The sequence below is a fragment of the Artibeus jamaicensis genome, unplaced genomic scaffold (genome assembly GCF_021234435.1).
Source record: "Artibeus jamaicensis isolate MK-2021 breed Jamaican fruit bat unplaced genomic scaffold, CSHL_Jam_final contig_482, whole genome shotgun sequence".
Classification (NCBI taxonomy): Eukaryota; Metazoa; Chordata; class Mammalia; order Chiroptera; family Phyllostomidae; genus Artibeus; species Artibeus jamaicensis.
The window spans coordinates 1020067-1035679 of record NW_026521857.1 but is presented as its reverse complement, the minus strand read 5'-3'; the positions used below and the strand labels follow the sequence as shown (position 1 = coordinate 1035679).

At 39.6% G+C, this 15613-nt stretch overlaps 1 pseudogene; it reads right to left on the bottom strand.

The window, feature by feature from the left end:
- LOC119054847 (UBX domain-containing protein 6-like) overlaps nucleotides 1–14223 on the bottom strand; it is a 117276-nt pseudogene extending 103053 nt beyond the window's left edge.
- Nucleotides 14224–15613: the final 1390 nt, after the last annotated feature.

Genomic DNA, 15613 nt, shown 5'->3' with positions numbered 1-15613 from the left:
TGGGGCCAGGGCTCCAGCAAGACCACTCTCCCTCCAGGAGTGCCGAGTCTTGCAAAGGCAGTGTACACACTCACATGCAAGCACTCCCAGGCTTGTACACACACATGTATTTCAAGAGGAATCTATATTTGCACACCCTGTCTCTGAAATCCTCTTACCTCCCTTTTCTTAATCTGAAAAACGTAGCCTGAGTATTAGTAATGATAACAATCTCTCGCCTGTGTAAAAGTGCAAACAACTTACTGTGGCTTTTCAGGTCTTTGTCTCATTTACTGCATTACATGACTAACTCCTTTCAAGTGTGCCTATATCTACCCACTCCTGGAGGTTTCAGGAATACTTATCAGCTTAATATTGCACTTTTGCAATGCCACTTATTTAACATGATTGCTAAAATATTCTTTCTGTGCTTTGAGAAGCAGATAAGATCATGCACTTAACATTCACTTGCTTTCAGAGGTATGCCTCCTCACAAGGGCCTGGTGAGAAAGAAGCAAGAATGCCTGGGTAGCCCTGTTTCCACAGGTGGAGGGCAGGGCTGGAGTAAGTCAGCTGTTGCCACTCTAAGGGTTGGGAAGAAGCTGGTAATCAGGGGTTTAGGAATGAAGCTCCCTGCTTTCTTGCTCCACCCCAACCCTGTCCAAATAAGGGCATAGCACCATTTAGTAAGGCCAATTTGGTAACCCCTAGCCAGAAGGGGCTGAACCAATGTTTGTTGAAAGCATAGGCTGTGGAGTAACATGAGCTCCCTTCCTCCCTTTCTCAGAAACTGTCCCCACTGACTGGGATATGAAGCAGGACTGTGGCCCCTGTGTGTGGAACAAGATATTCTTAACAACTGTGTTCAGATTTGCTAGAAAACCCCTAAGTATACTCCTTGCTGCCTTTGACCCTCTGGGACCAATAACATGCCCAGGTTTTGCTCCTGGTCCTTGAAGCAATATGACTTAGCCCTGAGGCTTAAACTTCTATGGTGGAAGTGAAGGTTCTAAGCTCTAACAACTTGCCAGAGGAGAAACCACTGGAACACTTAATACCTTTCAGTACATTGATATAAAAAAAAACCCACTGGATTTTTTCAAGTAGTCACCCTTCTCTGAGTACTTACTAAAAGCCAGATACTATGTTTGGCTGAGCATTTTACATCATCTAGTTCTCCATCAATGTAAAACGTGCATATTATTACTCCATTTCATATCTGAGAATCTGAAAACCAGAGAGTTTGAGCAGTTTTCTCAAGATCTCATAACTGATTAACTACAATGCTGTGATGTGAATCCAGGCTTCTAAACTCACTGAAGATTTGAAAGAAGGTACGGTTCTTGTTTGTAAATTCAGTCCTCCATTCAGTATTTACAGAGCTCCTGTTGAGTCCTTGGGGCAGGAAACACACTTGTAAACAAAACAGACATGGCCGGGAATTTCCTAGAGGTTACATACTGGTGGGTAGGAAAATAAAATACGTAACATGTTATGTGGTGATAAGTTCCATAGGTGGAAAGAAACCATGGTAACTGAGATTGAAAGAGCTGAGGGGGTAGCAGTACTACTTACATGAGAACATAGGAAATGAGGAATTCCTGATGCTAGGACATAAAAATGCCTCCCATCATGTCAAGAACAATTTCTAAACTCCTGGAACCTGTCACACCCAGCTGTGATGACAGTATGATGGTTCCCTAGACAGCATAGCAGCAGTCCCTGCCAAATAGGTGCATGTCAGCTTATTGGACCATTCGGTCAAAATGGAAATGTGACAGCTCAGGTGGACAGAAGGGCACAAGCAATGATGCAGTCCTGTGGTGAGCCTCACTCCCCCACCTTGATTGGAAACTAATCCCTTCCCTGCTCTTTCTTCACAAGAAGCTTTTGAAAACTGACCTCCCCCCACCCCCCACAATCTGGAAACCATTTGGAGATTCCCCAGAGAAAAAGGCTATGTACCAATGTAATTACTGGTATTGTTTTCATTAAATATGACAGGATTGGGAATTACTGGGGAAAACCACAATGATGAAGGAAGGAGTTTCAAAAGATATGACAAATTAGCATGTTTAAAGATTGACCATAAAATCAGGAGGTTGATGAATTATCAATGTTTCTAAGCTGTATAAATAAGCAGTTTTACAAAGTAGTGTGATTTAGAGATCTTGAGAGAAGGTGGTCCCAGGCTTTGGAAAATACATGATTTAATAATGTAACAGTATACTTCTAAAGGATTACTTTTCCCACAAGTAGCAAGGTTTGTTAATACCCATGTGGAGGGTGGATGAGGAGTTCTTGCATCCAAACAGATCTGCCTGGCTGCCTGAGATACCTGGGATGTCAGTCTGCAAACAGCCCATCACAATCATTGTTAGAACTCAGCAAAGCTAAATATCCTTTGTCTCGGGGGAACTCAAAAGTAATCTCAACTGAAAACAATTCCATTTAAAGCCATAAAACTCCACCATATTTTACACTTCTGGATCCTTTCAAACCCTTTTCAGCACCCACAAATGCTCTTTAGTAGTAAATGCAGTTTAACTTCTTAATTAATTTATTAGATAATTAATGTAATGACCATTTCAAACCTTATGTATTCTCTATCATGTCACTTGGAAAAAAACTAAAACTTTGATTTTTCAGAAAAGTTTTTCAAGATTGATAGCATAAATGATCTTGTTTCTATTTAAATTTGTATACACAGAACATTCCACTCTCTTCCTTCAGCTGAAAAAGAGAAGCCAAGGAGAATTCTCCATATATATTAGCATTGTGCTGACAGATAGAATACAGAGGAAAATACAGCATTTGAGGCCAGCTAAATTTTGCTGTGCATCTTAATTACTTAATAAATTTCTTGGGGAAAAAAGTCCAGAAATGCAAAGTGATAGCAGCAGTGGTGATTTGATTACTGCTATTTTATAAATAGCATAAATCTGCAACATCCAATACGGATGCCTTTTGTCCCAGGTGGTTATTGAGCATTGAAAACATGGCCACTCTGAACTGAGATGTTCTGAAAGGACAAAATAGATGCCTGACTTCAGAGATTTAGTATAAAAATGTGTCTTATTAAAATTTTTATATTGATTATATTTTGAAACAACAATATGTCAGATATATGGGGCTAAGTAAAATGTGAGAGTCAATTTCCTCTGTTTCTTGTTATATTTTTAGTGTAGCTACTAGAAAATGTAAAAGTATATGCATGGCTTGGATTATATTTATATTGGACAATACTGCTTTACAGTTTAAGAAAGCACAAAGAAAGTGTTTATGTCAGTTGGCCTCAGAGAATTTTTATTTTTTTAAAATAATTTAGAAATTGTATTTAAGCAAGAATTACCCTCAGGAGGTATAAAATTAGGTTATTAAACACATGTTTTTAAGCCTACCTCTCCCCCACAATTTTCACACCCCATTTCAAACAAGAAAAATGACAGGCAAAATGCAAATAAATAAGCAAAATATAAGCAGGTTCAAACACAGTAAGCTTCTACACAGATCAAGTTCATGAACCAGATAAACGAGGCAGTCAACAGTATACAACACAAGGATCTAGGCTTGCTTCTGGGGCGGGGAGACATCTGGGAAGTGGGCCCATCTAAAGTAATGGTACATAAAATTACTCTAGAAAGTGGCAGAACTCCCCCAACTTAAAAATAAAAAGACCTGAATAATTGCCCTTCTAGTTGTTGCCATTGCCTGAAAATATTGCCTCCTTTTTTTTTTTTTTAAGATTTTATTCATTTATCTTTAGAGGAGAAGGGAAGGAGAGAGAGAGAGAAATATCAATGTATGGTTGCCTGTTGTGCATCCCCTGCTGGGAACTGGCGTGCGACCCAGGCATGTGCCCTGACTGGGAATCAAACCATGATCATCTGGTTCGCAGGCCAGCGCTCAATCCACTGAGCTACACCAGCCAGGGCAATATTGCCTCCTTCTTAAATTAATAGTACATAAAACAGCCTCGTCTTCAGAATCTGAAAGATGCTAACTTTTGGCTCTATGACCAAATTGGCCATAAACCTTAAACCCTGAGACCAAGCCTGCAACATAAGATGTGTTTTGGTCAGGGAGCCCCAAGGAATGAGGTGGAGGCAATCACCAAAGCAACTTATGGAGGAAGAGACAGGCAGAGGAGTTAAAAGAAAAAGTACTTTCTTCTCAAAATGAGCCTAGACACTATGATACCAAAGCAAAGTAATGGTAATGCTAAGACAGATATCTGATACAAATTACAAACTAGAAAAAGGTACATTTAACTGAGCAAAACTAAAGTATCACAATAGTCTGATAAAGACTGAAATAAGTTAAATTTAGGGTGATAAAGGAGATAAATGAAAGAATGACATTCACTATAAATAGAACACAGAATTGGCAAGCAAAAACAAGAAATTAAACAAAATGGATATCTAAAAGAAACAATGTAAAAAAATTAGACATGAAAAATATTTATTGAGAAAGTTTTGAAAAACAGCTAAACAGTTCAGAAACAGCACGTTGGAAACAGGTGAAAATAAATGTTAATTACTACTGTTACCAAACAACAAGAGGTCCGAGGGAGGGGCAATACAATATTTGGCCCACCTAGGGATGCCCAAAACTGCTATACAACAGGGGCCCCTCCCAAAAACAAAATACTAATATCTACTGGGCCCTTCTGTCCGCTGCCAATTGGAAAGACATCTCTTAATGCTAGAGATTTGTGAAAAGGAAACAAAATGTTTATTTAATGCTATTCAGGCCTAATGCCTCCACTAAAATATCAAAGTCCTTTAGGGTATACACCTACACCCACACAGCGTTCCCTTCTCCCACTGTCCCAACTCTGGGTACCGTAAATCAGGAAAAGAGCACACGTCTGTGTTACAGGTCGCTGGCACTGTCAGCTGTGTCACTGTGCAGGATCTCGAGTTAATCCAAAGTACTGTGGTACCCTCTCATGATCCACTGGCAAGAGTCCTTTGTACCCAGTTCCAGTCAAAGTCTCTCTTGCTTTTCAGGCCCCGCGGCCAAAGGGGGCACCCCAAAGCCGCGTGGGCCTCTTCTACTAAAGCTGCAGGAGTCCGCACTTCACCAAAAGCATGTGGCTTTCTTCTTCACCTGGCTGCAGGGATCTCCATTCTGGCAAAGCTGCGTGGTTCTTCCCTTTCACCTGGGAAAGAGGGGGTCCGCACCCTGCCAAAACCACGTGGCTCCCTCTTTCACCTCACCTAGAGGGGGTCCTCACTCTGCTGAAACCGCGTGGCTCTCTCTTCATCTGGCCAAGCGGGGACCCTTCATGTCCTGGAGCCAGTCTTTTCCAAGCTCTCACCTAGGCGCTCTCACTCCGAAGCGCAGCCCCTAGTTACATCCTGAGTCCAAGCCCTTCTCACTCAGGAGTGCAGACCTTAGTTCCCATCTTGAGTCCCCCAAGTTCCAACCTCAGTCCCTGCTACTCCCTTCTCACTCAGGAGAGCAGCTCCTAGTTTCTTTCTCCTGAGTCCCAGTCTTTCTCCCTGGCTCCAAACTTGGCCACTGCTATTTAACATATCTATGAAACCAGTTAAAGGTTATAGATATGTTAAATAATCATTCCAGAGGTTAGCTGCAAAACTGTTGCTATGCAAAACAGCTCTCAATGGCCTGGCTCCATTCATCCCTTCCCCCTGGGGGGGGGGGCGGTGAGGACATCTTATATGTCTCTCCAATATTTCTATACACTTTGAATTCTGGACACCTTTCTAAATCTTTTTTTTGGGGGGCCCCCCTGGCTGCACCCTGTATCACTACTACAAGGTAATACATGCTGTGAAATTACAAATAATCGAGAACAGAAGGAAGGGGGAAATCTTAAAAACTACTGGAGTAAAAAAGACAGATTACTTACAAAAGACTGACAGTTAAACTGACAGCAACAGCAGATACCAGGAAATGAAAGAATAATATCCTCAAAATGCTAAATTAAAGTAACTCAGCCTAGACACTTATACTCAAACTGTCATTCAAACAAAATGATGAGCAATAAATATGTTTTTAGATTCATAAAGAAATACCTAGAGTTTACTATAAGTTGATTCCCATGAATACAAATACGAAAGACTATATTTAATTAAAAGGACTCAGAGGAAAGACAAGGAATATAAGAAACAGAGGTAAACATAAAATTAACAACAAACATGTTAGTTAATTTAATTTAATGTTAAAACTGAGTTTAGCAATTGTGGAAAAAAAGTTTTAAAATTCTAGGAAGTAGTAATTTAATGGGTAGATACAACTGCCCAAGGAGCTTGTAATATTTCTTTTTTCTTAAAATACGTACTTTTATTTTCTTTATTTTTAATTTATTTTTCAATTATAGTTGACATACAATTTTAAAATTTTTAAAATAAATTTAGACTTTCAGAAAAATAATATGGTCAAAGATTAGAGACAGGAATTATAATAACAAAAATAATAGATCTAAAATAATAAAAATGCTACCAAACCAACAGAGAGGGGAAAAAGATGCATGGAGAATATTCATTACAAAACAAAAAACCCACAACTTTATTCAAAAGAAAACATGGATATCTATAGGATCCAATAAAAAGACACAGTAAAAAGAAAATAAGGTAGTAGAAATAAGTGCAAATATATGAGTAATTATTAACCATGAAAATGGATCAAATTCATCAGGTAAATGACAGAGATGAATGAATTGGGAATTTTTAAGACAGGTAGCTGCTATTTATGAGAAACACTAAACAAAGTCTAAAACACAATTATACAGAAGGATTAACAATTGTGGGAAAGTTGTACCATGCAATTAATAACCAAAGAAATTCTATATAACAATCTCAAATGCTAGACAGAGTGAAATTTCAGACACAACACATTCAAAAGAATAAACATGGGTACTACATAATAATAAAAATATAAATCTACCAGGAGATAGTGAACACAAACGCATATTTGGAAAATGTTTTATATTTTCTCTTAAATGACTCATGGGAGAAAAAAATCACACTGCAAAATATTTGTGTATTTTATGTATTTTGAAGCTATAATTTTAGGGACAGAAATGTATGACAATTACAAATATTACAGCAGAATAAAAGTACTGCTTTTAAAATTGTTAGCTGAAGCTAAAAGGTTTTTAGAGGTAAATACATAATTTTAAAGAAATTAAAAATAGAAAAATGAATAAATTAAATTTGCAACTTCATAAGCTAAAAAAAGAGCAAACCCACAAAAATCAAAAGGAAGGAAATAAAGCAGAAATTAATAATATACAAAAAGAGAAACAGTAGAGAGAATGAACAGAATCAATACCTGCTTTTTAAACAGCTTTACTAAAATATAATTCACATGCCATTTCCCTCATTTGAAGTAAACAACTCAGTGGTTTTTAGTATATTCACACAGTTGTGCAGTTATCATTACAATTTGATTTTAGAACCTTTGTATCACTTGGAAAAGAAATCCCATGTCCCTAGCAGTCACTACTAAGGGTGGTCATTGGACAACCACTAACTTTCTTTTCCTCCACACTTGTAGTAATCAAAAAACTTTCCACAAGGAAAAGCCTAGGCCCAAATGTCTTTCCTTGTTGAAATATATCAAACATTTGAACTTTTCCTTCACAAATTTTTCTTAAGAAAAAGATGAGACACTTTCCAATTTATCGTCTAAGTTCAGGATTACCCCGATACTAAAATCAGACAAAACATTACAAGAAAAGAAAATTTTACATGCAGACTCCATAATTTAACAGGAAGTGTTTGCAACATTCAGCTTCAAAAGTCAAATCTGTAACCAGCAACAAGAAATTCAGCATGAAGAATATGCAATAGATACAGACGTCTAAGACCTATGACTAGAAGCCATTTCTATTTGCCCGCGTTGGCGCAGGGCAGACACCCACAAGAGGGGGCCTTCAGAAATGAGAGTTGGTCTCGGATTCTGTGATACCACATGCTCCATTCCTATTCACAAAAAAAGCGCTACATGTCTGGAACCACCTCCTTTTTAAAAGAATTGCACGAGTTTCATAACTGAAGGCGAGGCCATCCATGCACAACTGCTGAATTAAGCAAAGTCAGGATTTATTTCCAACCTCAGAAAATCTTTCCTCATTATCACCCATAGCAGCCCAGTACTGTGAGCTCTCTTCTCCACTCTATATCAAAATCTTTCAGAATCTTTATTCACATTAAAGTCTAAATGACTAACTACACAAAGAATGTTACAGACTACTTGCATTTTACCAGATATTCAAGCTTAAACCTATAGACCGAATAATTCTATCATCAGACAGTTTTATAGGCATAATTTAAGGGGCAAGATCTTGTGAGCACAGAAGGCCTCTGGATTTTCCTAACTCCTAAAAGCAATGCACATTCTCAGAAGCTGCTTTAATTCAAATGCCAAATTCTAGGTTGCTGAAAACATAAAGAAGTACTGTAAGTATGCCTGTTTTCATAGAGTTTCTGAAATTCATCCAGAATATAATATACATAGTAGAGAGTCTTTCTGTAAGCAAAGTACACAGGACACACTAAGAAAACATCTATGACTGGGCTGTGCTTTCTAGAAAAAGTAAACTTGTCTTTCCTTCCAAGAATATATATGGCCAAGATTATTGAAAACCTCTGTGGATACAGCCTCAGATATGGATAAATGACTTCAGAACGCATTAATTTCAATAACAGAAGACCCTTAAGAATTAAAGGTGGGAGGTGGGGGTGGGTGAGGTGGGGAAAAGTGGTGGCAGGAAGTGGAGGTCAAAGTCCCTAGTACTTGAACAACGATAAAACAGAGAAAAAAAAAAAAGAAGACCTTCACATCCTTTAATGATATAGATGTTTCTACTATCTGATAAACAGTCACTTTGAATCACAAGTATTTGGTACCATAATCGCTGAGGAATGTGTGGCTAGGCTTCACAAAGACCCATTTCCCTCATTTACCTTTGAGATTAAGAGCATCGGAAAGACAGGTATTGTGTTTGCTCTGGGACCCTGCTGTCCCTTAATTCCCATTGGCACCATCGAACTAATTCCATTTTAAGACCAGCTAGGTGAGGTCTTCTAATCATTGGCAGATCTCTTATCACAAAGTCAGATCTCAGTAACTACCCGTGGTTTGCTCCTTCTCTTGTAATGCCATATAAAGTATTAGTCTTCAACCTTTTCATTAGAAAAATAACAGAGGGTTGTAGTATTGGAACTCTGATGAATCATCAGGGTGAGCTCATGGGTTAAAAATGGGGACAACTAAAATTCTAGATGAATTGATGGAAAGAACTTAAATTTCTATTAACACCTTTAGGTTATAAAGGCAGGTCATATGAAAAGGCAAAGGCGACAAGAAAATGGAAGTAGAAATAAAAGAGCTTTCAACTGAGAAAAGCTTCCAAGAGACAGCACTGGGAGACTGCTCATTTTATTTTATTGTGTAATAAAAAGGGAAAATGGAGATTATTTTCAAAGGATCAGGCCAAAAGAGTTTGTAGCATGTGCTATGAACTCATTCACAGAAGCACCAACACATTTTAGGGCAAAGTTGTTCTAAAAATAACTTCCTCCATTGGTTGTGGGACATTTTTTCAGTCTTTTGCCAAGAATCCAATTAGTGCATGTGTGTTTCTTTCAGGCATTTATATATGTGGCTTTTATATCTCATACTCTTTTTGTAAAGAAAAGTCATGCAACCAAATGGGTGTGAATAATACTTACTGTATGTGAGTAGCTAAGATGCTAAAGCTCAGAAAGCATGACTTGATTCCCTGTGGACCAGGACATTTATAAAGATCAAGTAACTCGATTAAGCTACTCTATTTCACTTCTGCAGGAAGCCGATGCTCAGACTCTGCCTCTGGAAGCTGGCAGTGAGTGGGCAAGTAAAAAAAGACCAGAAAATACAGACATCTAAGGACTTTAATCCTTGCTCAGAGTTTATGCTGTAACTACTTATAAATATTTAAACCAAAAGGGTGAAGCTGGCCTATCTTCCTAGAGTCTCAATGAATAATAATAAAACCCTCTAATAATAAAACCATGTCAAATACATTAAGAAATAGGATGTGCATAAACTTTTAAGACAAAGCACATGGGAAAGATATTTCATGATTACTTTTTCCTAAGTGGACCACTTTGGATTGAGCCTCCAACCTCCTGAAGACCACTCGCCACACAATACAAAGCATGATCTCAGGAAACAGTTGTGTAGAAAATTCACTTTGCGGAGTATATCATTAATCAAACAAAATATTCAAGACAGATCACCATCAGCTATAAATTTTAATATTATAACAGACCTTAAAAATACTCTGGTCTATCCTATTATTTTAAATAATATCCCATTATTTAAAAATCTATAGTCTTTTCCCCGTGCAAAAACTATGTTTTTCTCTTCCATATCTCAGTTTCTTGGCAGGTACAAGCTGTAATGTTTACTGAATGAATAGATTAATTAAATGGATACTCTGAATTTCACCATCAACTACTACCTGTTCTGGTTCCTAATTCTGTGTATTTGGAATGAATGATCAAGAGATTCATAGTAGAGAAAAATGAGCCACAAGCCCTGGGTTTCTTAACTGGAAACTACTGGAGTTGATCACTAATCCTGGAGAGTCCAAGAAGAACAGAGGAAAATGGGCCCTGAGATAACCTTCCTGAGAAGCGCCCAAGCAGAGCTCGGTGCACATTGGCCCTCCCTTTCCTTCCTTCTAATTTTTTCATCTCCCTATTTCTGTGAAAACGAAATTCAAGTACAAAATTGTCAAGTACAACATTCTCCCTGTCGTTTTCTGGTAGTTCCCCTCTGCTTGCAAAACCTTTTCTGGTCTAGAGATACAGCCCAGCAGCTACACCAAGGGAAAGGGGTCCAAATGCAGGTGGGAGTTTCCTTTTTTGAAAAAAATGCATATTTTAAGGTAACCATCCAGATGAACAGCTCACTTGAGAATCTAACCAAGCACAGATAATGCAAAGTTATAAAACCAAATTATTTTCTTCTTCATTCAGCATGCTGAGAGCCCTCTGCTCAGGAAAGGGGTGGGCAGTTGTTTCCTGGCTCCAGCAAACACAGGAAAGGAAGTGAACTTCAGTGCTCTGGGCCACTCCTTCCCCTTTCCCCTTCCCCATTCAACTCCCCCAAGGCTTTTGCCCCGACTCTGGGCCCAGAACCATCCATAGTTCCCAGGCAAAATTTTCTTTCAAGAAGGATCTGAAACTCATTTACATTAAAATACAAATGAGTATTGCAGCTAAAAGAATCACCCCCAAGGTCTGCTTGTACCTTAAATCTCCCAGCAGCATTGCACAGCAACCCAGCAAGCAGCAGAGACTGCCTCATAGGCTTCCTAACCTTGCAATTTGGTATTTTTGAGGTGGATTCATCCTGGGATTTCTGATATCTCACTGCTACTTGGGTTGTAAATTGATCAGTAGGGTTTAAAGAAAGGCACAAAGTGTTAGAGAAAGAAATCGATCATCAAAAAATGATAAGCCTCTCCACTCCCTTTGGCAGAGGAGGTAGTGACACACTCAGTAATCATTTATGTGTTGACAAGCAGGTGCCTGTGGAGCTCTCTAGTGGTAAGTCTGGGCTAAAACCTGGAAACTGATATTTGTAATCAGAATTGTGGGGTTTTGGAGAGGATTACGTGAGAGAATTAGTGAGGAAGTCCTGGCCTCCATGCCTGACTGAGGAGAGTTGGGGATTATCTGAATCTTGGCTCATATCCTGTCACCTCATTTGGAAGTGCGGGTCTGAGTTCCCCAGTTCATGCTCTCTTCAACCGTAATTGTAGACATTTCTGAAGAGCTGCTTTCCCCCTCTGAACTGTTTTACATGTTGCTGACACATTTCATCTTTTTAAAGCACAGTTCTGAGCACGCCCCCCCACCTGACCCCACAAACATACTCACAATTCAATCTTCACACAATAGCAAGAGTAATCTTTTAAAAATCATATTATTTTATTACCACTTTTATAATGAAATATAAAGTCATTATTGCAACTTTCAAAGGCCCTTATGATTTGGCCTCTGTTCATCTCTCTGACCCCATTTCATACCATTTCCTCTTGCTCACAAGGCCCCATCACACTGATTGGTCAGGAAGACCATCACAGGATTGGTCTTCCTGTCTCACTGCTCTTTCTTGCCTCAAGGCCATCGCCCCATTGCTCCCTCTGCCCAGAATTCTCTTCCGCAAATCCTTTTGGATCCTTGCCAGGACCGGCAACTCCACTGCATTGTTAGCTCTTGGCTTAAAAACAACCTCCCACTAGAGGAGTCTCCCACACTCAAGCACATTAACACTTCTTATTTTTTTATAGCAGGTCTACAATCTGAAATCATCTTGTTTATTTACTTATCTTATTACCTGTCTAACTCCCTCCACAGGTTAGCTCCCTGAGGACAGGTCTCTGGTTTTCCTGTTCACTGTTCACTGTTTTATCTCCACTACCTACAGAGAAGTCAACACATGATTGACTTTCATTTCTTTTTTTAAGTTAAAAACATTTTAGTTACAGTTTACATTCAATATTATATTAGTCTCAGGTGTGCAGCATAGTTGGTTAGACATTATATAACTTACAAAGTGATCCCCTCAATGAGTCTAGAACCCACCTGACACCACAAATACTTGGTTATTACAGTGTGACTGACTACGTTCCTGACTACAACTGACCATGTTCTGTAGGCTTTACTCTACATCCCCACAACTGCTTTTAGCATTTTGCAATAAAACCATGTGATCCCACTGATCAAATCTTTCCATTGCTCTACATTGTTTTCAGAATCAAGAATACATTCCTTAGCCTGACAGTGAACAGTCTCCATGGTTTTGCCTTAATCTACTTAGTAGGTATGTTCATGTCATTCCCTTATTATTATAAAAATTAACATATTAAATTGAAATGATCTGCATGGGTTTCTGTCTCCTAACTTTCGCTCCTCAAAGTGCAGTTTGTGGACCAATATTATTGGCATCATCTGGGAGTTTGTTAGAACTATAGACTCTGAAGCATGGCTTTAAAGCTACTGACTCGCCATCTGATGTAGGTAAAACCCCCAGTTGAACTGGATGCACATTGGTCCATACGCATATCTCATAATTACTATAGAAAAAATATCATCTACAGCAGATACTCACCCTTCCCACTTGCATCTCTCACAGATATCTTGACTTGATAGTGTTCAAACTGAGCTAATAATGGTCTTAGCCCAAGAACCAAAAGGCACTCCACCCATAAATATAGTCAGGGCATGTGCCCAGGTGCTGCTGATGTCTCTCCTTGCACCCTGCCTTGACTTCCCCCCATGGCCCCTTGAAATGTACTGTGTATTTCCTGCAGGACCAATGAAGAATAAACTGCTCAATTTCAATGTTTCTTGTGGTCTTTTGTTGAATGGAGGAGGCTCACCATCTCATACCTTGTGCTTCACATACCAGTTGTTTTCAATCTCGGAAAATAAGAACCATCGTCCTATGCTAGTTTATGAGCTATCCAAAGGCTTAATTGTTCTACTTTGGAAAATAGGAGCACTGAGGGTGACATTCTCTGAAATAGGGAGCATAGAAGTGTTAGGTGGAATTGGACAGAGGGAAAATGACTTTGATTTTCCTATGGGAAATCCTGGGGCATAGATATCAGAAGGTAAGTGGATATATAATTTTGGAACCCAAATTAGTGGGGTTTTGGTAAGTTACACAGAGGTCTTACCTAAGGGGCATACAAGGGGAAGGCCCTTGGAGGTGGGGAAGACTTGATCACAACGGCTGTTGGGAAAGTCATACCAGGAACTTATATTTTCTTATGACTCTGTGGTTCCTGTCTAGGGAATGTGATTGAATGTGGGCCAGTGACAGCTGAAGGATCCATGCAGGGTGCTGGGCCCAACAGAACAGATGCTGAAGCAGCAATGTCATGGAGTAACTTAGCTGAGCTCTTCTCTATTCCCTGGATTCCACCCCTAAACCTTCTCATGGACCTCACTCCTCCTTCCTAAACCATAAAAATGTCCCCTTCTATTAGATTTTCACTTATCATTCAAGAATACCAAATCTCCTCTCTTAAACTTCAAAAGACTGAGGGTAATAGTCACTTGACTATTACCCATTTTCCCGTTCACAGCAAAGCAACTTGAAGGACTTGTTTGTACTGCCGCCTCCAACTTCTCCTCCCATTTCCTCTCGCACCCACAGCTGAAACTGCTTTGTCACAGCCACCAAAGACCCACACATCACCAAGTCCATCAGGCCTTTCTCAGCCCCTGCAGACTTCCCCACCAAGTGCTGACATGCTTTCACCTCGTGCTGGACACTCTTTCACCATGGGCCTTTCAGGACCTCACATGCTGGTGGTGGGCCGCCTTCCTCTCAGGTCACCTGTTTTCCATTTCCTCTTGGTTTCACTCCTCTCCTCGACCTCTTGGCTGGGCCTACCCAGTGCTCAGTCCCCAGTTTGCTTCCTTTTTCATGTGTCCCCCAGTGATCTCATCCAGTGTCACTTCTTTCAATGTCATCTACATCCATGCTGATGCCCAAAGGTCTGTCTCCTCTGACTTCCACATTCCTAAACCCAACTTCCTCCTGAACAGCTACACATCAATGCCTAAATAACCCAGGGGAACTTAACCTGACTCAAATCTAATTCTTCATTCCCACCCCCACCTGCTTCCCCACAGTTCTCCTCAGAAAATTACAGTCGCTTCTTCTGCTTGCTGGAACCAAAACATGTGGGTTTATCCTTGATTTCTTTTCTTCACTTCCCACATCCAAGAGAAAATCCCATTGATCTTACCTCACATTAAAACCAAAATTCACCCAACTCTAACCACTGCATTGCTACTTCCCCAATCGAAGCCCCAACCATCTATTGCCTTGGTTATGGTAATTGTCTACTAACAGACATCCTGCCTCTGCTCCAGCCTCCTAGGTCTCTTCTCAACACAGTGGTCACACGGATCCCCTAAGAGCATGTTTGATCATATCACTCCTCTGCTTAGAACCCTCAACGGCTTTCCTTCCCTCAAAACAGAGGCCAGTGCTCTAACATTGCCTGTGAGGCCCTCCCTGACCTCCCCCATGGCCCCTAATCTGTTTCCTTCCTCTTTTATATGGCTCATTTCATTCTAGCCACTTGAGGATTCCTTGAAGATGCCAAGTGCAGTCCCAGCCCAGAGCATTAGTGCTCTTTGTTCCCTCTGTCTAGCCTTATGTTTGGGTCACTCGCTGCTCTCAGGTTTCTATACAAATATTGTGTCATTAAAGAGGCATTCCTAGGTACCCTGAGTGGACTTGTCCCTACTCATGTCCGTCCTCCCCTACTTACCCAGCATTATGTTTTCCCACAGCACTTACTCCCTCTGACATAGGAAATGTTTGTTTATTCATTGTCTCTTCGCTAGTATGTAAGTTTCATAAAGGCAGGGATTGGTCTGTTTTTTTTATTGCTGTATCTTCAGCATGAAGAACAGTATTAGACATATAATAGGCACTCAATAAATACTTAAGTAAATGATTGAAGAAAAATGTATTAATGAAATAGGCATTAAATGCATAATATGTGTCAAACATGTAACTAGAAAATGAAGGTGCACTAAAGGATAAAATGTCACCTCCAAAACTGACATGTGAGATTGCA